The 18,943-nt window shown below is 40.9% G+C and overlaps 1 protein-coding gene across 9 annotated transcripts in view; it reads right to left on the bottom strand.

The window, feature by feature from the left end:
• Positions 1-18,943, bottom strand: part of LOC118170933 — a 183,764-nt gene that overhangs the window by 79,644 nt on the left and 85,177 nt on the right. For 7 of the 9 annotated variants that reach the window (XR_004752942.1, XR_004752941.1, XR_004752943.1 and 4 more), the window contains 2 exons: positions 12,323-12,592; positions 11,512-12,178 (listed from right to left, as the gene is read on the bottom strand). The exons of 1 other annotated variant lie outside the window; for it this stretch is intronic. The gene's annotated coding sequence lies outside the window, so the exon portion shown is untranslated. Of the gene's footprint in view, positions 1-9,057; positions 9,380-10,333; positions 10,392-11,511; positions 12,179-12,322; positions 12,593-18,943 lie in introns of those variants that run through there. One more of the 9 variants, XR_004752949.1, reaches the window with a different exon arrangement.

Here is an 18,943-nt window from a genome sequence, read left to right as displayed (position 1 = left end):
ACTTGTAATTTTAATTTTTGTTCTCATATTCTTAGTTCATTTCTCTTTATTCTAGAAAGCAAAGGAAAAATTAGATTACTTTTTCAAGTTTTCTGCTTTTGTAAAATATTACCAGAAATCTAATATCCCAATAAAGATATAAATAATGATTTGAGTAACATAAATTCGACACAAATGGTTTTCCAATGCAAATGAACACCCAATGAAAGTAGTCTTGATGACACTCAAGTGTTGAAACACTTGAGGGAAATTCAAATACAGCTTCAAAGATAAGGAAAAAAACAAAGAGGACATTTCAAATTTCATGTGATCTAGTAAAAATGTTTGTATTAAATTTTATATAAAAATATTCTTTGTTGAATATTTGGATGGGAGTTCTTCGAGCCTTTATCAACAGAATTGCTGATTTTCTCTACAGTTGCCAGACTTTCATGGTCATTTTCTCAGCAGACAGAACAAACCTAAATATATGATAGTTTTAAAGCAGCCTGACCACAAAAGAAAGCTTCAGGAGGCCCAAATAGTGGACCATATGTGATATCAAATGGGCAAGCCATTAACATCAGCTGTGAACATATTGTACCAACTGGGAATGAAAATAAAACATTCAACTACCAACTGTTATAATCTGTAAATAGTCAAACCAATTCCTCTGGGTTCCAAAAATACATGAATAGGGTGACTCATTGGGGCCCCATTGTCCTGTTCATAGGTAATGGGGTATATTTGGTCCTAGAGTAAAAAAAAAAAAAATAGTACTTACTGAGATCTGATATCAGACACAGTCCCTGTACATTATACTCCTGGGCTTTTTGAAACTATAACTGAAGATTACACATTAAGGATTATGAAATACAGAATTATTTTGAAACAACTTTTCTCTGTGCAATGCACAACACCAATAACAAAAAAAAAAAAAATCCCCATTGTAAATTATGTTGAGAAACTAGCAGAACACTAGAAAATTTATAGAGGGCATCAAACTGCTGAGAATTCATTGTACAGCTGGCAAGTGCACTCCTACCTACTAGTTGCTTCACGTTTAATAATGTATGTTATGAACAGATGGATAGAATGTCAATAAGGTTCTCCGTATCATCAGTGGTAATGAAATACTGGACTTTGAATGCTTAATAACACAGAAAACAAAAAGCCTGGAGGAAATTTGTCAATGTCATGCATGCAATACTTTAGCAGTGCTTTAACACTGTTAGTGTGAGGCCATATGTTTCTTCTAACAGCATCTACTGTAGCTGGGTGCCAAAAAAAAGTTTGTCACTTTTTTTTTAAACTCTTACAACATGTTAAGAGCAAATACCCTGTGAATCAGTCAAGCACAGTAGTCAGCAGAAGTGCAATATCATTACTCTTTTTATTCCATTTCTCAATGAAAAGAAGCTAAGGAAACTTGCTAGTAAACACTGTTCTTTATACCTGTTTAAGAAATACACTTGAAAGTAATCTCTTAAAAATTAAATACAGAAATAAAGGCACTGAATTATGCGTACTAGGCAGTAAATCTCACTGTCAAGAGCTGTGGAAGATGTAAATCTGGAAAATATTACAAGCATAAGTAAAGCAGAAAAGTACACTGCAGAGTCTAGAAATTAGGCACAGAAAAATGAATAAAAGTTATCTTGGGTAAATGTCTGGTAAAACATCTAGGGAAAATGCCCTGGAATAGTCAAAAGGAAGAGGAGAGCAGAAAGCTGCCGTTCTGAACAAGAGATGCACACCTGGGGATAAGCACACCAGGTACAGACTTCAGCTGTGACATGGATGGAAAAGGAGTGGCCTGGTGGCCAGAAGCACCAAGGCTAACAGTGGCACCTGGGGTGGCATTCCCACCTCACACGCTCCTTGAGGAAACACCGTGTTCAGGACTACATAAGACGGCAGATCACTGCTGCAGGTAGTCCTCTACAAGACATGGAGAAAGATCTCAAGTTCAGAAACCCAGCTGGAATTTTAAGTATAAATCAGCAGAAAGCATTGCAAGTTTAACTACTGATTTGAGGGAACGAATGATTAGACCAGTGCTGGGTATATAACAGCCTGAAAAATCCTGGGGAAAGGTTCAAGTTCCTTGAGCAGGAAAAACACTACCTCATGCCTTATGACTCACCCACAAGTGAGGGACCTATGGTGCCTTCCTTCCCCCCGCTGCTTCTCCAAAACCATCCTCAGCCCAGTGTCCCCAGCCACAAAGCCCACAGGCACCCGCTGTGCTACCAGCCAGGCCACTAAACGTGCCCCAGCTGCTTCCAAGGCACAGGACCACCATGGGATGCTGGCGTCTTTGGGACCTTTACCACCACCAGACTCAGCTGTGAAAATGCCCAGTGTGTTTGAAAATAATTAGAGAAGGCTGAGAGACAGGCAGCATCTCCTTAGAAAAGCAAGCTAGAAATAACAGCATCAACAACAGCTACTCCTCCAAACGTGAATAGCTTGTAAACCATTTCACTTGCCCTCCCTTCTCTGTAAGCCAGGACTAACACTTAGTGCTAATAACAATAGCTTCAGTTGCACTAAAAAGAAAGTAAATTTTTCCAGCTGCTGACAGTAGAAGGCCCTTACAGCACCAATATCCATTGGCACCCAGCAGCAGACTCTCAGCTTCCCTCGCACAGCACAGAAAGCTGCAGGGAAGCAAAGGGCCTGCCTGCCAGCGTGGGTAGTGCACCAGCTCATCCGCACTCCCAGCTGGCACGGGGAGCCCCCCTTCTGCCACCGTGAACCATGAGAAGGTGGGACCAGGCTGGCAAGTCTACCTGAGAACTTGTCACAGCTCTCTGCATTTCCCTGCAGGACATACGTTGGTTTAGTTTCCTAAATAAGGAACTAAAAGACAGCTGAGGGCTTCCAAACTGGACCTCAGACTATAGCACAGCATCACCCTCCTCCTCCTGCCTTCTGTTTTACCTGGAAATATCCTGAGTACTGGCCACAACAGTTACATTTGCAGGAATGAAGCAAATCTTATGCAAGCTCCAGAAGTACAAAAACAAATAGGGATGCAAGTTTTCTGTGGAGCAGAAGACTGAGGTAGGAGATAAAGAACTGAATAGCAGTAGTGGGTCCTCATTCAGCACGGCCAGAAGAGCTGTGCCTCAAGAAGCAAAGCAAAGGAGCCTTTCTCAAAGCACTGATAAAATCATTCTATCAGATTTCTCTTAGCTAGAATCTCGTATGTATGTTGGACCCTGAGGAAAAAAAAAAAAAAAAAAAAAAAAAATGCTGTGGTGAGCATCTTTCTACAGTATGGTTTGATAGTAAATGTCATTCTCAGCCTAGAAGGTCTTAGGTAGGTTTTTCAAAACCAAAAGCATATTGATAGCTGAGGAAAGTTTCAAGAACAACTTCTTAAGGGAAAAGTATAATAATCTATAAATATTTCAAGTGTGTAAAGCCATCAAGGGAAAGGGATATAACTAGAAATAATGGAAAGAAAAAGCTTAAGCTCAATAGAGTATCGGGAAAATCTTCCTGACAGCGAGATGTATTAGCCTGTGAAATAGTCTCCCAAGGAGAGATATGGAAGCTTTCACTTGGGATTTTGAAAACTAAAGTTGACATAACACTAAAAAAATGTTCTCTAAGAAATAATCTTACATTGGCAGAAAAATGGACTGAATGATCTATTGTCTTTTCTCTTTCAAAGTTTCTTCACCCTTTGATGATTTGGTAACACATCATAAACAGCCAAAGATTATGAGAAAGGAGCTTCTTCAATTAATATGATGAATAACAAGATTACAAAGGTCATCGTTGTGAAAGCCTGTTACAAAGAATCTCTTTAAATGTGGAAAAGCAGATGCTTTTCAGACAATGGGATTTTTTCCCAAGACTTGTGAAATGTGACCTCAATCCAGTTTTTAAGTACATGCTTAATTTTAAGTATCCCATTAATTCAAAGACAGTCCAAACCTACAGGATGAAGCAAACTTGTAAGAAAACGGCTTTCCAAGAGTCCTTGTGAAATTCCGCATCCTCAGCATAACCCTGCCAAGCATTGCATGCTATCAAGCAAACAAATAATGTTTATTACACATTTATTGGCACCTTTCAAACCTGCCACTGACAGGGACAGCCTAAGTTAGCTCAGAGCTACTATTTTGATCACTGGTCGAAACCACACATCTTCCTGCACTAATTCCTATTTAATCTAACCCACATGACACTGTGAACAGCGTTAATGAATATTACAGTCTGTCAAACTGACTTGTACACCACAAAAAAAAAAAAAAGATGCTGAAAATACTGTGGGAAGTGTACTGTGAATTATGTTCTGCATGTCCATCTAGAAATTGTCCTATCTTACCATATGATTAAGTCACTACCGATATTAATATTTAGCAGATAGTCTATTTCATTCACTGCCTCAGATCACTGATGGATAGTTAAATATTAGGGCCGTGGAAATAATTTATTTACTGGTTCAGCACCTGAGAATGAAAACAGAAATCGGTACATATAACCTATATGAAATTTCTTGCCAAAACAAAAATTCCAGGCCATTACATTACACCAAAAAAAAAAAAGGAATTTCTTTTCTATTTCTCCCCCTCTGAAAAATGGGTGTTTTGATATAAATAGATATGACAATAGATAGAAAAGGTATGGCAAGCATCTCTCAGTAGGGTTTGCTTTTCTGTAGCAGCATGGCATCAAGGAGGGCTGGACGAGCCCGTACGCCACAGCAAAGTTCCCTCCAGCATGGCCAGGTGATGCTGGTGGAGGGCACGGACTTTGTACCCCACAGATGTGCTGCATCAGAGCGTCGCTGAGACCACGCTGGTACCCATATGGACACGATCCCCAAGTGGGCATTACCAGCAGCTGCCACACAAACCAGGAGCGAATGGAAAGCCAGGGTTGTGCTTCTCTTATGAAAACACCTGAGGAACTTAGCAAGAATAAATCAATCAGAATGAACAGACTTAACTTTGAGCACCTGGAGACTGTAACAGAAAACGTTAGCCCATCCAGACCTTTAAGGAATTAGTTCTACAGCAGAGCGCAATACAACTTATTAAATATTTTGACATCAGTAAGTTGTGAATTATTTCTTCTAGGAACATTACTGAGGGTAAATCAGGGCTGCTTTGGAAGGAACTCTCCATTTATGTGCTTTAAACATCAGTGTGCTATTTCTATATTTTTAAGAAATACATCTTTTACACGCATGAGCCGTGCAGCATATATCCATAAGAATAAAATTACCACGTAATTTACTGACCAAGAATCTGCAAGGATTAGGTAACCCCAGAGCACAGATACCCCTCGGTCCCTAAGTCATGACTTTGAATCCTCCACCCCCTGCCACCAGTACTTTTTCCCAGAATAACTCTCCAGTGTGGGAGAAATCCAAAACCCCAGAGCACCAAGGAGGCACTGCTCAGCCCTGTCAACCTCAGGCACCACCACCTATAAGCAACAAGAGCAGGAGGAGAAGCATTTGCTCATGGGCTGCCCTCCTGGCTGTCCCATCAGCAGCCATGCACCCCACTGCCTAGTGACCACTTCTCCCCTTCTTCTCACCGTGCCCCTTCCCACCCCTCACATCTTTTCTTCCCAACCCCCCAAACTTTATTTTCCTCTCTTATTATAAGACTTTTCATAGGGTTGTTTTATTATTATTATTTTTCTCTGAGTTTTACAGCTGGCACATCATCCCCTGCTGCACTAAATCAACACTTCTGAAAGCAGCAGCCTTCGAGTGACTGACTGGAGCCACTGCTCGTGGAAGTGTCAATTTGGTGCAGCAGGGGATGGTGTCGCAGCTGCAGAATGAGAAGAGAGGCCCTATTTTATGTTTTAAAATGGTAAAAATGCCAGAGGGAAGGGAAATCTATACAAAATATAAAGAGTGTAGAACAAAGAAATAGAAGAGGAAGAAGAGAAAAAGGGGCCAGAAGGAAGAAAGAAAAGGAAAAAATGACACTGCACAGTGGAACAAAATCACTGGTAAACAAGACGCCAGATTTTTGAAAGAGGGCGCTTTCAAGGTAGAAACAGGTCATGTGCACGTCACAGATCCAAACCTACTAGAAGTATCCTTCCACTTTGGGGAGAAAGTCTGGTTCATTAAGCTTAAATTATTCTCTTAATTAACTATACCCATGATAGGTTGTGATGTGCTTTTAAGCACAAATGCTGTGGCTAAAAGCAAAATTATTTCACAGAGATTGATTTTTATGAAGAGATTTCAAAGTAGAAGACCAAGCATCCTCCACTGAGAAATTTGAATCAACAAAAGCAAACAGAAGTTTCACCTCCTGAAGTCAATTGGGCACACCCAAACCTAACACTCTCTAGAGGCTCCCACTGGAAAAGGATGTACCTATTATTTTGACAGCTGAAAGAAAAATAAACCAAAAACATAGACCCCAGAGAAGAAATCTCAAAAAACAAATTGTTTTTCACATTATGTGAACACGTAAATTCATCCAATGCATATTTCAAATACCACAAGCATTAACTTTTTGCTTTTAAATGATGCCTTTTGTTTCTCCTAATCTTTGTGTGGGAGCTGCTGCTTTACTTGCTCCGTATTAACTTTCCAAAGCATGCTTGCAGTAGGGGAAAATATAGCTGGGGGCTGTATAGCCCTAAAATAGTTTCAAACACAGTCAGTGTACCATTCAAAATTTCAAATAAATGCAGGATTTAAATCAACAAGTGAAACCACCTCTCCTGAGCTGCAGTTGTGCTCTGGTGGCAGCAGAGCTTGCAGCACACAGTGCCTCCAAAGTTTTTCCTCTCTAGGTCACTTTGTACATGCCAAAGTGATCTCACTTTTTGTCTGCACTGCTTTTCCTTACTATCATCACCAGTCCAGGTAATAGACAAAAGAAAAGACAAAATGCAATAAAAAAGTAGACAGAACTAAAAATCAGAAACCAAACAAGTAGCCCTTGATATTCAGGGGCTAGGTATTCCCTAGTAGGAAAATTCCACTTTGTATCACTCGGAGATGAGGCAAGTCAGCTTCACATGCTTTACACAAAAGTTTCAACAATTTGTCTTTAAAACGTTTATGGAGGGCTCCAAATTTAACACCCCAATAAACCAAGTCCCAATGTTGTCATAAGTCTGACGGTCAATGCCCAAGGTGTAGGCTGTACACACCTGCAAGGCTGTGACTCTTCCTTGCACTTCATCCCTTGGTGCAGCACATCTCAGCTTTCCTGCTGTCTGTTACCTGCTCCCTCAGGGTGGGTGCCCAGCCACAACTGCCTCTCTCCAATATCTGAGCTCCTCGTCCCCACATCAGGAGAAAACAACAAATTTTTGCCTGGCGCAAGTCAAAGGAGGCCCAAGCCAGGGGATGAAGGAGCATATTTGCAGGACAGATTTTAAATGTGGTTTCAAAACTTCAAAAAGATTTACCATAAGAATTCTCTACCTTTCTTCTGCCCGCTTCATTTCCAAATTGGGTTGTACCTGCCCCTCTGCTCTGATCCTGTTGCCCATCACATACAAGCCACTTTATTAAATGCTCCTATTCAACTCCATGCTTCATCTTGATAGAGAGTCCTAAAAGGATGAAAGGATGAAAAAAATTGTTAAATTAAAACACAAAAGAGTCCCCCACACAAACACACACACACACACACAAATCATGCTCCATCTACATCAATATTTAAGTCAATATTCAATATGCAGTAGCTTAGGCATGTGGTCTTGACTCTCTGGTGGTTAGACTACAATACAAATAGCAGGCCAATTATTAAATAAGGAACTTCTTAACAGAGCCATTGGGTGCTAAAGAACCCATATTAGAACCGTAATATTAATCTTGCTAGAACCTTATATCATCTCAGTATGTTGTATCAATATATGGATTTACCAGTCTGATTGGATAGCTTTGTTTAGGCTTGCTCGAACCATATGCAACGAGATCCTCTGGATCAAGTACAGCTTTCAAGTCTGTTACAGGCTCAGACCATATAAAACATACATTATGTATAAACAAGAGCAGAAGATGTCTCCCATTCATTAACTCAAGTACATCTTCTCTAATCCTAGTTCTTGCAGCATTCCTAAAGCAATTGAAAAATTTAAAGGCGTCACACTGACATTAAGCAGATTAATAATTATCAAATTATCCTTCCAGTACCTAAAGGGGGCCTACAGAAAAGCTGGGGAAGGACTTTGTTTGGGTGTGTAGTGACAGGACACGGGGGACACAGGGGTGCCGCAGGGCACAGCCGCCTGCGGCAGCCTCAGACGGTGCATCGTGCCATAAACACTTCTGGGTTACTTCAACAGCGCTCTCCAGCACAAAGAGGCAAAAAAATTAATATCAATTAATTGTCAGCAAAATGACAATTCTGAAAGTGGAGCAAATATTTATTTTCCAACAAGTGTGTTGTTATGGAAACAGCTGCGAGCTGCTGTTTGTTAGGACACAGGGCGCCAAGGCCCCGGCGCAGGGCTCCCCAGGCAGCCCCCGCGCCCCGCGAGGGCACCACAGGCAGCAGCTCGGCCCGGGAGGGAACGGGGCAGGAAGGGGGGCGAGCGGGGAGAGCAGCGCTAACTCCTGGGGAGCTGCTGCAAGTCACACTAGAGCGATTCCGACGTACTTCATAAGTACCAAGTTCTTGTTAATTGGCTCAAAATAGCAGGTCGTCCTGCGTGAAGAGATGAAAAACACAACACAGCATTTCTGCTATGGGGAGAAGCCCCCAAAAATAGACAATTCAGTGCTTCTCATTACAGCTGTATTTTTTTCTAGGTAATAAACAGCTGACCAGCAGATATTTGGTTACACGTACTGCGATGACAACTGAAGGCAGCATCACTCCACAAGCTGCACATGAGAGAGGCCAGTGACTACTCCGCAGAGCCCTGTCCCACACCAGAGCTGCTGGAGCAGAGCTGAGCAGTCCTTGTCCTGCACAGGCCCAGGACCTCCCTCAGTGCGGGGCTGAACAGTGACACAGGTGCCTTCCAGGAGGGCCATTGTCCAGGTTTTGGTTACAAGACCTTGTTTCTCCTCTTAAAACTTCAGCAGACCTGGTAAAAAGCAAATAAGAAAACCCAATGAGATCTAGCCTTATTTTACTCATAACAAATCATTCCTGGATCTTTTTGGCATGATAAAAATTTGTTTTGCCTAAGTAATTAGGCAAATTGTCTCCAAGTTTTTGTTATTACAGCATTTGTATATTAAATACACAGTGCATACATACCTGAGCATGTTCAGCTGGTATTCAGATGGAAGAGCACGAGAATTCCTTTCCAAAAAAGTTCAATATTTCATTCCAATTATAAAAGAAACCAAATCTTCAAGTGTTGGAGTACAATGTAGCTACCCTGGAGAATAGATATTTGGTTTTCCAACCAGCACTATGGGTTAGTAATTGAACAGCTGCAGAAAAGAGAGGGGAAACAAACATACCAACAAATTAGTTTTCAAACCTATGTTCACAGGAAAATTTCTACTCTATTGTGCTTTTGGTAACAACACGTGAAAACCGAGTTCCTCGCTTACCTCTGTGATCTTCTACAAAACAGATTAGAATGGTCCAAAGCAATTTAATTTATTATATTGTATAATCCCTCATTCAGAGGGGCAAGTTAAGCACATAGCCCAAGTACTTGAAGAACTGAAGTCTATCCACAACTGCTAGGATTGTTAGAACCTAGGCTTCATTCATTTATTAAACAGACGTAGTCCTTTTTGAAAAAAAAAATCTACTGTGTTCTGATTAAAGGACACCACTGTTGTTTGATTATTTTTAATGCCTGGGTCATCACTAATATTCTAAACAAGGTTATTGGTCAAAAGACAAGGCAAAATTTTAAACATAGCTATTTTTAGGACTAGAAACCCTATTTGTATATTTTCAGAGAGAATGGGGGAATACATCGTAAAATATGAATTTAATTTTTATATGTGTATGAGCATCTGTGTATCTATGTATAGTCTTCAACACTGAAATCATAAATGTTTCAATGCATCGACTGCATTTGTTCTTTTCACATTTTCAGGGGAGGAAGAAAAAGAAGGTTCTTTACTGCAGTACAAAGAAGGATGTTCTAATACCAAAAGATCCAATTAAAATAATAGGGCCATTTATTTCAGTAGGATTTCACACATACAAGAGAAATGCTAACCCTTGGGAGAATGTTCTCAGTTCATTTAACAATATATGTTTCCTCCGATATGAAAACTTTAGCTTTTGCACTATAACATCATTGCTAACAAGGCACACGGATATATCTCGTAAGTAGATGGAAACGTGAATGCAGGGAGAATGATAATAGTTCTTTATCCATAATGCGCTCATCTCGGGATACACATGCATCTGTTTGTACTCACGCTGGGTAGTTTTTTCCTCTCTGTGCATTTAATAAACACTCAAGAAAGTGTCTGTATTCTGAAAGACAATAAAAAGATTAGCAAAGAACTAAAAGAGATCACCGAGGAAAAGAACTATGAAATGAAATGGAGAATTTATATTCCACACCCATGACTGCCAGAACATTTTAAAGGGCAGCTGGCATACAGCTTTTCTCCAGCAGCCAACAGAACGATCTGCTCCCAGGCTGCAGCTCCCCGTACATTTGGGGCCGTGACCCAGCCCATCAGGCTCGAGGATGCCGCAGGCAGGCACGGACCTGGCGTGGCCACCTCTCCTCCCGGCCGTCACAGCACACCACGCCACAGGGAGGGCAATGCTGGGTGCCCAATGTACACAACGCCACCGGGACAAAACACAGGGCTGGGTGCCATGCCGCCAGCACCCTCTTGTGCTGCTTGCACATTGCTAAGGACAGGCGGTCCCTTCAGTGCTGCTGGCGACAGCACCACGCCTGCAGTCTGCAGCCCAGGAGGTGCTGTCTGGGCAGAGTGGGCTGGGTGGATGTATTAAGTAGCAAGGCTGAAATCATGGGGCCTACTTCACAGTTTTGTGTATCCAAACAGAAATCTACTCAAAAATAGACTTTCCAGGGTATAACTCTTTCTTTCGTTCAGCTGAAGATATTCAGGACTGGGATCTGATGTCAGTGAATGATTTATAAAATCTGGGGTTCTGAATGTTGCAATTACAAATCTCCCTGTTTAATTTTCTCTGTAACAGAAAGTTGCAAATCGACCAGTCAAGCCATTAATGAGATTCACTTCTGTAGATCTGTTCCTACAGCCTGTCAGCACACAAATATTTCCACCTAACCACGAGGACAAATGTAACGCTAAGATTTGAAAGATCAAATCCCTAAATGAATTAAGGCAATAATCTCACATCACAGATACAGTCCTACAGTCAAAATGCCAAAATTACGCCCATCCAATTCAGGATGGAAGCATGAATGATGCGATTAGGCATTGCGAGCAGCACACGGAAGGGACGGACCTCTAGGAAAAAGTTGGTCTCAGAGTACTTTTCTCTGCCATACTCTACTTGTAAGCCCAGAACAACAGACTTGCACATGCCCTGTATATTTGATTGACTCCATAAGGTTTTCATCCGAATTCAAAATATAACTGTGTTTAGATATATTTGAACATTTTATTGCATTGAGTTATGAGATATGAATTTTTACTGAGAGAACCTGGGGCATATAACATTGCCAGATCATTCCAAACAAGTTAATTCTGAAATGGGCTTGAATCAATAACACAAAAGAGGCAGTAAAGCCAATTTTTACGGTAGTCACGGTTGCATAAAATAATATCAAGACAGTCAGATTGAAAGCTCCGTGCATCACAAATATAATTTGCAACCAACTCTAAGCACAAAGAGGAAATAGATAGATAGGTGGAAGATACAGATAAAAAACAAATGATACATAGGACAAAAGAAACTGCTGGTGAAGAAAGAACACAGCGTAATTGCCATCCAATATGGGGGGGAGGGACGTATGCCATGCAAGTAGTTCAAGGTAAATAGAATGCTTTTCTTTCATTTAGGCTTTAAAACTGTTATGAAAAGGCTCTCTTCTCACTGTGTCTATAAGGCATAGACAGACAGGGAATGAATGTATAAATAAGTATGTCACTGCAATACTTCGCTTTTAATGAAAATGGATTTTTAATGATCCAAAAAGCTGCATTTCTTTCCGACTGGCTCCATTTTCAGGCTACCCACAGGAAGCAGGTAGAGCAAATGCACTTGTTTTCCATGTCCTTCACTAAATCCCAGGACGACCCCGCATCCAGGTACTGAAAAAAAAAAAAAAAAAAAAAAAAAGTGGCCATTATGCAGAGCAGATACAGAAAAGCTGCAAGTCTTTCATTGTTTTTCTTGAACTCCAAGAGCTATGTGTCACTGCTGCGCCTCTCTTGCCGCAGCCCTGTGCAGGTTACCTTGGTCTCCAGCTGCACAAGCAAAGGCAGACGAGCGGCTCTGCTCCTTCCCGGGCTCTCCACCTCAAGGAGGCTTGTTAGCAGCACGCTGCTCCTCCCGTCCCCCAAAGCGGGCACGTTGTGCTCAAGTGCCCTGCCTGAAGCTCTGAGCACACAAATACCGGAGGATTTAGTCGGCAGATGAAGAAAAGCCACAAGGGAAAGAGACTGATGCAATCCTTCTCCTTCTCATCAGGGCACAAGGAGTTCTTCTTTCCCATGTCAAAGATCCTGTTACAGCCAGTAATAAAAATCACACTGAAAAATGTGTACTAATGCACCAGGTAGTAAAAATAACATTTCACATTCGGTAATTCTCAGGTAATCTTTGTGCAACATACATTATTTGGGGAAAAAAATCCCCACATTTATTTCCCATGTTTTTACTTCTTTCAAATATTAAAAAGCACAAGAAGGAACCAAGAATGAGAACAACGCTGATGAGAGAGAGAGAGCATGACTGAGGTGCTACACAGCCAGTTAAAAAACATGCTGGTCCACCTAATGAGGCAAAAGGATACAGCCTCACGAAGGGCTCCACAGAAGCAGAATCAAATGTTTCTCTTTCTTAAAAACATTTTTAAAAAATCCCATTTGTCAGGCACTCTCAAACTCATGTGTTTTCCATTTTGTCTGCTGTCCTTGCTCAGAACGCCTGCCAATTAATATTTACCAAATGTCTCTCCCTTCTTCATTTAAATCGGTTCAAAAACTGCACCTGTTTCACGAGACCTATGTGAGCTTCTGGCAGCTGGTATTTGAGAAAAAAAAAAAAAAAAAAAAAAAAGTTAAAGTTCCTAAAAAATATATCCTAGCTATCAACGTCAGGCTGGAGTCAAGAAAAGCAGAGCTAAGATGGGCTGTGCGAGTACAAGACACCAGCAAAGCACACATGGGTAGCCAGCTTCTTTGAGGCTCTGTCCCACATCAACAGGGCTTGAAACGCAGCAAGGCATCCAGCAGTAATTTAGAGGGACCTGGAGACACTGACACTGGGCAAACAGCAAGGTTGTAGCTGCCCTGCTCCACTAGAAACCAGGCAAAAATAAAAGAATACAAATCTGTAAAAGTGCCACAATTTCCAAAAGATCAAGCTTCAGAAAGCCAGAGTGTTCAAAGCCAGGCTTCATTTTAGACAGCAAAATGTAACAGGCCAGTTAAGAGAAGAGCTCCAAAATCCAGCAACAGCTACTGTGGACAGCAGCCAGAGGATTCAGCAGAAGCCAAGGCACAGACAGCTAGAGCCACTTGCCAAAGTACAGATTCAGTCCAAACTTAACTTAAAATAAAGTTGTTATCAGTGCTATGGTATTGTAGAGGAAAGGAACCAGATTTGCCCTAAAAAGGCTGGACCAGACATGAGCAAAAAGCCAAAGGGAAATGGGGTTGTAAAAACGGTATCCCTCATCAGTTTAGAATTCTCCATGATTTTGAAAAATCCAAATATTTAGGAAAAGAAAGAACACAATGATCAAATAGGGCACTTCCTTTTAAAAATGCAGTTAAATTGCCAGTTCCACCAGGGGCAACTTATCAGGATGAAAATAATATGGGAAACATATAAAAACAGTATCTATGTGTTATTAAATACTGTTCATATGTAGTTTCTGACAGTAGACTTAGTGTGCTGTCCCTGTTTGTTCTTCTTTGCTCATCCATTTTAGCCTTTCTTTTGCAGTCTCTTTGCAGGCTTGTCTAAGGGCACATCAGCACTGAGCACACGTTTAAGCAGATATTCCACGCAGCCTGTGTTGCACCCTCAAGTATTTTCTGAATCAAGTCCATCACTTCCTAAGTCGTGCTCCTTTCCATTCATTTGCTAATATAAAACTTACGGTATTTTATACAGGAGCTCTTCCAGATTCTCTAGGTAAAAGGTAATTGCACAAGGACAGGTAAATTTTGTTAAAAGTATCCCAAATAAGAGGCCAAGGTGTGGGGTGGATAATGACCAAATTGCCTGTAAAAAAACACGGAAAACATTAACATCTGTGTATTGCATTCACTGATGAATTCTGCCTGGGATTTCTTAAATAGAATTCGTGGAGGAAGAGGCTGAAGCTTTTCCAGCCCTTTGTAGTGGATCCTTCCAATGCCACCATCCCATACTTCCACTTATAATTTTCTTCCTGACTTCGCATGATGTGCAGAACCAAGAATCCCCTGCTGGCGTTGATAAAGTAGCGTTACTTGGGCAGGTGAGCAGCCGCAGGGTTGTCCTCTACAGCAGTCAGCTGGGCCGGAGCCCACGGGAGGATGCTGCCAGCTGCTGGGCTGTGCCCCAGGCACAGGGACTGAGCGGCGACCCTGCCCGACAGAGGTCTGTGCTCATTTCTGTGTTACACCAGATACCTCCGAGCATCCTTCAAATAGGGTCCAGCTCCCTTGTATGCCATAGCTCATACAAACTAGCTCCTTATATACCACTATCGAGCTGACAGATAATTGAAAGAATTTATAACATAAAAGGCATTTTAATGTGCTAATTTCAAGTACCTTATCCAACTCCTATCATTTCTCTAAAGCAATACCTCCTACCCCCGAGTTGTATTTGTTAATTCCGGATGTAAATGCATCCTTTTCTCACTAAGACAGCATTTTAATAGTTATGCCCACACATTTTTAAATTCTTATTAAATACCAATCAAGAACATAATTTTGTCATACAGTAAGGTGTGGGGTTAATCGCAGATGCAGACGGTTTACATTCTGTATGTTCTGCATGCATTTCGGAGAAGGCAAGTTAAACAATGTGTATTTAATGTAAGTTTACTTTCACTGACAAGACTACTTTTCAATGTGAGAGACAAGCCAGCCAAACTAAGAAAGAAAAGGAGCCACCTACCACAGTCAGCACTGTCTAACTACACCCAAGAGCCATTAAAAGTAGGAGTTTTCTCCATCACCACTCATGACAAAAGTGATGGGAATCTCTCAGCACGAGAAACATTGCTGTCTCTGCATGTGTCTCGTACGGCCTCTTTTTCCTGCTCGCCGTACTCCTTCAATCTGCCCACCTCTCTGCCTCCATATTTCCTCGGGTCCCCGCTTCTCTGACTCTGCACAGACCCCTCCATGAGGCAGGTTCCCACGGCACGGTGCCCGCAGGGTCTTAGCCTCGCTGGTCACGCACCCAGCCCGGACCAGGCCACCGCTGTGCCTTCTTCACCCCTTCAGAACCTGCCCAAGCCCGGGACCACTCAGGAGTCACCGTAGGCAAAACTCACCACTCGTTTTAGTTTTGAACTACACACAAACAACTATCAGCCCAAAACTCAGCCTCTTTACAGCCTCAGAAATTAATCCCAATTTTTTCTATGAGCTTCTAAAATAAACGTGTCAGCTGAGAGTGATTTTTTCTGCTTTAATTTTCAGTGTATGGATTGTCACAGAATTATCTTCAAAAACCTGCAGCTTTCAGTCCCCAACAATTAGCTCAGTGCTGACTAGTTCGGTCGTTTTTGCATTTGCTTCTCTATTTTAAGCATAAACAGATATGCAACTGACACTCGTGTGCACAAGTGTAGAGGAATGCCAGCAATTTGAAAAGAAATTGGTTTTCTTTTTTGCTACTTAGGTGTTATTACCAGCGTTAATGCAACTCCTAAGTGCCTGATCTTGTTTTTAATTTTTTTTTTAGACTACTTTTTATTTTTAAAATGTTTTTTATTCCCCTGTTGCTGGAAAAAGGTGTGTGTACAAACTCTCTTATTAAATGCTTTAAAACCTAAACAACGTAGAAAAAGAGAAAATATTCCCTCCCACCTTTCATTTACACTTGTCTTAGAAATTCTGTGAATATATTGGCTATACATTCGGGTAATCTGGATAAAGGAATATTTAGACAGCAGTAACTTAACATTGTTCACATGCTTTAAATCTCTACTCTCATAAACACCTGTGAAAACAGTCCTATTTAATTCCTGAAAACACTCCTCAGTACCACCAGCCCAAGTAAGACTTTCTGGAGAGTACAGATGAAGTTCTGAGTTCCCAGCTGCAATAAGGCAAAGGACCACAGTAATCATAATCCGAAGAATCCCTATTAAGATTTTTTTAGCACTTCTTTAAGAGTTTGACACAGTAGTAGTTATATCCATAAATAAGGTGTTTTTATTACAATCTAACAAAATCAAGACTGTAACAGTGATTAATTTTTTTTAATAACCTCAGTGCTTGAAGACTTCCCATCTTAATAGGGCAATTGTGCACCAGCGCTGTGTTCCAGCAGAACTATTAGTCTCTGTGCTGTGCTAGGCTAATTGCGGTCTAATGTTTACACTACCATAATAGCACTAAATATTTTACTAAATGGAGTACAGTATCTAAAGTGATGTAAACTGTTCCAGGCTTTAGGAGTTTATATTCAAAGATTAAAAATAAAGTGTTGCGTTTTTTTTTTTTTTCCTCTGAATTGAGAGTAACAAAACTGTCAAAATTAGATTCTTGTACGTCATCTTAATAAATCTGGTAGGGGGTTAAAAAACCTCTCCTCCTGGAGACGGAGAGATTAAAAGAGATTAAAAATTGCAGCATAAAAGGATCTGATAAAATATGAAAAATATTGTGATGTTTTAATACTCTGATCTAGCAGGCTCATGCAATTCACATAGCCAGATTATCAAAGGCATTGCCAGATTCATTAAACTATTTGCTTTTTGTTAGTGTTATTTCAGAATTTCTCATTATTTAATAGAACAAGATGAGACTCTTTAAGCATTCAGAATATTCTTACTCACAAAAATAATTCTGTGAATTAAATTACGCTACTTACATAATGAAGGGCTACTGAGCCAAGTTAGGATGTGCTAAACCTTGCCACTACCACGCAATGGTAACTCTGACTCCAGCCCATAACGCATACTGCCTTACTGCCTTGAAAAAGCCAAACTTCTGTAATGGCCCTGAAGTTAACACGAGAACTGTTCTAACCTCCCAAGTCTTCCTCAGAGCTCCAGAAATGTAATTTTAAAAAAAACAGTCCTTCTAAAGAGAATGTATACTTCTTCCTGGGTCTTGGTTTATTCACTGTTTTGAAACTATATTCCTTTTTTCCCCCCTTTAAACTGAAAAATGTCCAGTGTTTATCAAACTGAGTTTTCTTAGAAAATAAAAGTTTTTAAAAATATCTAAAAATCAACCCATTTTGTTCAGAAAGGGTCTTTTGAATCTAGAATATAAAACCCAAAATCTTGTGTGCTACTGACATTTTCCTACAACACTGATCCACTTTAAAAAGTTGAAAAAGATATGCTCTTTATCATTTACAGAACATTTTGCATAGCTCATAACCCCTTGATCTAGGGACTGCCAGGATCTATCGTCACTTCTTGCCTGGAGAAGAAAGCTATTATTTTAGAACAGGATAAAACAAAGCTTGTCTTTTAATTCCCACAATTGTACTTGGAAAAAATAAGTAAATGTAAAATACGTTAAATAATGAGTTAAGCAATTTGTATACTAGACAACCCTTGTGTGCACACAGAGGTGCCAATAACAGAGCGGTTCCTTGCTTGCACAGAAAGGGAGAAGTCTCAAAGATGCTGCTTCCTCCTGCTGGCATTGCACAGGGTGAAAACCAAGCCCTGGCCAGGTGTGAGAGCAACTCTCCAGCAGCAAACACTCCCACAGGAAAAAAAATAGAAAATACTTTGATAAGGGGAAAAAAGCTACTTTACCGAATTTCTTCTCTGAAATATTATTTTTCCTGAAGAACCTTGAAAATTTTGCTCGGACCTGTTCCCATCAGGAAATGTTGTTTTGTTTTAATAAAAATAAAAACACAACCAGAATGACAGTAGAAAAATCTGTTCTCTGGAGATCTCAAAAAGGATTTATTTTTGCAATATACAGGCCTAACCTATTACTCTTAGATAATTACCTTGCATAATATTCTAATTTCACAGAGAAATTTAATTTTAATTTACAGTTTAATTGTCCTACTTTAGGTAAGCCTGTCACCTGTGTCACTTTGTGACTTATAACTGTAATCCTCATTTAATTATTTACTTCGAGGGAGCATTTTAATTATGGCTATTTCTATGTGTCTAGAGTAACTTATACTTGAGAGTAGTGAAAATTTACACAGCAGACTGCTCACCTACATTTCCACTAGCTGTGACTCCCTGTGCATGTGTCCCAGCTGCAGAAACTACTCCTGTGATTGCAGGGAAATGGTATTTTCTTCATCTCTGACAGACGCCCGGTTGTACACGGACACAGACACTCTTCTGCCCCACTTTCAAAGCAGACGCTCAAATCTACATCCCAAGAAAGCAGTTTGGGTGGAGTTTTTCCACCACAGACCAGAAACTGAAATGAAATGGGATATTTTACAAGCACTCCCAGCATCTCTCATCCCTCCCACCTGTGCTCTTAAAAATCCACGTTACCAGGAGGACAGGCAGCAGCCCGCAGGGTTTCCCAGCCCTCGAAGCCCCGCAGGACCGGCAGCGCTCACAGGGCCGTGGCACCCATCCCACCTCCCTGAGCCTGCAGCCCAGCCCCACGACATTGCCCTGTCAGGAGGGGGATTGCATCCAGGGTGCCTGAGATCTACATTAGTGATAAGTGCAAGGTCCC

This window comes from Oxyura jamaicensis, chromosome 8 (genome assembly GCF_011077185.1).
Source record: "Oxyura jamaicensis isolate SHBP4307 breed ruddy duck chromosome 8, BPBGC_Ojam_1.0, whole genome shotgun sequence".
Lineage (NCBI taxonomy): Eukaryota > Metazoa > Chordata > Aves > Anseriformes > Anatidae > Oxyura > Oxyura jamaicensis.
The sequence above is the reverse complement of the archived record's forward strand: the minus strand, read 5'-3'. Positions and strand labels throughout refer to the sequence as shown.